Raw genomic sequence first — 2788 nt, forward strand, 5'->3', positions numbered from 1 at the left:
CCATGCACACCCCCGGCAGGGGCGCACCCAGGGGAGGTGTCCGCTAGCCCCCAGACCCCGCACCCCTGGCAGGGACAACCTGGAAGTATGGCTGCGCGCCCCCAGATCTGCTGCTTTTGGCTTCCGTGAGTGCGAGCGTAGGGACCCCATGCAGGAGGGGACCCCGGAACCCACCGACCTGGCTTCAGGAGCAGCCAGGCCCAGAAAACTTTCCGTGTGTCCGCCCACCTGAAATGTGCACCCGCTGTCCTTCCTCTCGGTGTGGCCCACGACGAGGTCCTCGGGGACGGCTGTTTGGAATCCTGAACTTCGAGTTTGGTCTGGGGCAACATGGCGAGCCAAGCTCCCAAATTAGGGTGAAGGAGGCTGGGGCACGGGGTGCGGGTCCAGGTTGGGGGTCTCCTCGCACTACTAGAACTGGAGTGTTTTCTCTGCCTCTGCCTCTCTCAGAAGAGACATGAATTTCAGAGGGGTGCCCCAAGCCAGCTGGCTCCAACCCTTGTTGAGCCCTGGGCCCGGGCTGTGGATTGGGTCTGGGCTGAAGGTCTGGCACTTTGCAACCTGCTGGTCCTGGAGGGCACTGCCAACACCCACCCCCAACCCCCCTCGTCCTGGTGGCCTGGGCCTGGCAGGGCTCCGTGTGTGGTGGGGGGTGGGCAGGGGTCGCCTGGGGTTCTTGTGTCTGTGGGGACAGTCCTGGGGAGACTCATTCTGCCTACTCACACAATGGGGCAGCCAGGATGCTGGCAGGTGGGAGCTGCACTAGGAGCCCCACAGAGCCAGGCAGCAGCCGATCTTGGAGCTGGGTAGGAACCGGGCAGGAACCGCGGTTTTTTTTTTTTTAAAGGAAATTAAAAAAAGGAAAAATGTTATTTATTAATACAAAAAAGAGAAGCAGAGCATGACTATGGCACATGCAATGCTGGGATTGAATTCAGGACTTAATTCTTACAGAGCCATTGCCCTAGCCATTCTGCAATTCTAAAGTATAAATAGGTTATTTTATTTTTGTTGTTGTTGTTGTCACCAAGGTCTCATTGTCTCCCTTTCCTTTTTTTCTTGTCAATTCTTTTCCACTCTTTTATATTTTTATTTTTATTTATTTTTCCATTTTGTTGCCCTTGTTGCTTAACATTGTGTGGTGATTAATGTCATTGTTGTTGGATAGGACAGAGAGAAATGGAGAGAAGAGGGGAAGACATAGAGGGGGAGAGAAAGACAGACACCTGCAGACCTGCTTCACCACCTGTGAAGGGACTCCCGGGCAGGTGGGGAGCCAGGGGCTAGAACCGCGATCTTTCCTCTGGTCCATGAGCTTTGCGCCATGTGCGCTTAACCCGCTGTGCCACTGCCTGACTCCAACTGTCTCCATCTCTTAACACTTTTTAAATAAGATTATAATATAGTCCTAGCTTCCGTAGTACATATACTAAAATTGGCATGATACATAAAAGATTAGCATGGCCCCTGCTCAAGGATTACACACAGATTCATGAGGCATACCATATTTTTTCAAAAAAAGGATTATAAAATATATGTACACACATATAAATAATTATAATCTTTTAAAGAGCCAGTTAATGCAACCTGGGAGGCGGTTCAGTGGCAAGAGATCTGGATTTGTATGTGTGGGATCCCAGGTCTGTCTGAACTCTGGTTCTACATATGCTGAAGCTCTTTTAAAAGATTTATTAATCAGTGAGGGAGAAAGGGAGGAGAGAGAGAGAGAGAGAGAGAGAGAGAGAGAGAGAGAGAGAGAGAAAAACACTATAGCATCAGTCTGGAACATGTGATGCTGGAGGTAGAATTCAGGACCTCATGCTTGAGTCCAAAACTCCAACCACTCTGCCAGCCTCCAGGACTGCAGATTGGCTTTTTTGAATAAAATCATGGTAATATTGTTCTCTTAACTGTAAATCTTTTAAATAATACAAAGTCTTTTTAAATTTTTTTCTCAAATAGTGTGCCTGGGGATCAATCCCACCCAGAACCTTGCACCTGCATGGGACAGCTGAGAGGCCTCCCTGCCAGTCTCCATTCTGTATCCTTTAAGAGAGGGAGACATGCAAAGCACTGCTCCTCTATGCAAGGAGTCCCGCCCATTGCCTGCCTGTGTTTTCACTTGCAGTGTGGAGGATCAGACCCCCAGCCACATGCTATGCTATGTTTTCTTTTTAAGAAACAGACAACCTGCGCCTAGATTTAGGCGGGTAACTGGACTCAACAGTAGGCCAGGCCCATTTAAAATCCAAATTCAACAAATTTAGAACCAAGGCAAAGGAAAGAACAGTCACTATAATTTTTTTAAGACACTGGGTAGCTTCTTTGCATTGGTCTCTCTATATAAACATGTTATTTTCAACATCTCTGTATTGATGATTGAAGTGGGTCAAGCTGACTTAGTTCTCCTTGAGACAGACAACGTGTGTATCTACATTTGGGTCACAATACCCTGCTGTATGTTGATCTTTGAAAGTAAATGAATGTGCTGGGGTGGGATTGGGAGGCAGAACTTGGAGAAAGAATCATCCTCATCAATAGGTGTTGCTACATTCAGCCTTCATATAGGAAACACCTCAAGATATCAGTATCAGAGCAACCATTTACAAGTATTTTTTCAAGATTTATTTTACTTTACTTGTTTATTGAATAAAGACAGAGAAACTGAGATCGTAGGGGGAGGTAGAGAGAAAGACACCAACAGCACTGCTTAACCGCCTGTGAAGCTTCCTTCTTTACAGGTGAGTCAACAGTTATTACATCTTAAGCTAGGTATCATTTCTTCCTT

At 47.3% G+C, this 2788-nt stretch overlaps 1 non-coding gene across 1 annotated transcript; it reads left to right on the forward strand.

Moving 5' to 3' along the window:
- Window positions 1-1405: 1405 nt before the first annotated feature.
- On the forward strand, window positions 1406-1512 carry LOC132536236 (U6 spliceosomal RNA). Its single transcript, XR_009547894.1, has one exon. It is a non-coding gene; the product is annotated as a U6 spliceosomal RNA (small nuclear RNA).
- The last annotated feature ends 1276 nt before the right edge of the window (window positions 1513-2788 follow it).

The sequence above is a fragment of the Erinaceus europaeus genome (genome assembly GCF_950295315.1).
Source record: "Erinaceus europaeus chromosome 6 unlocalized genomic scaffold, mEriEur2.1 SUPER_6_unloc_9, whole genome shotgun sequence".
In the NCBI taxonomy this organism is placed as follows: Eukaryota; Metazoa; Chordata; class Mammalia; order Eulipotyphla; family Erinaceidae; genus Erinaceus; species Erinaceus europaeus.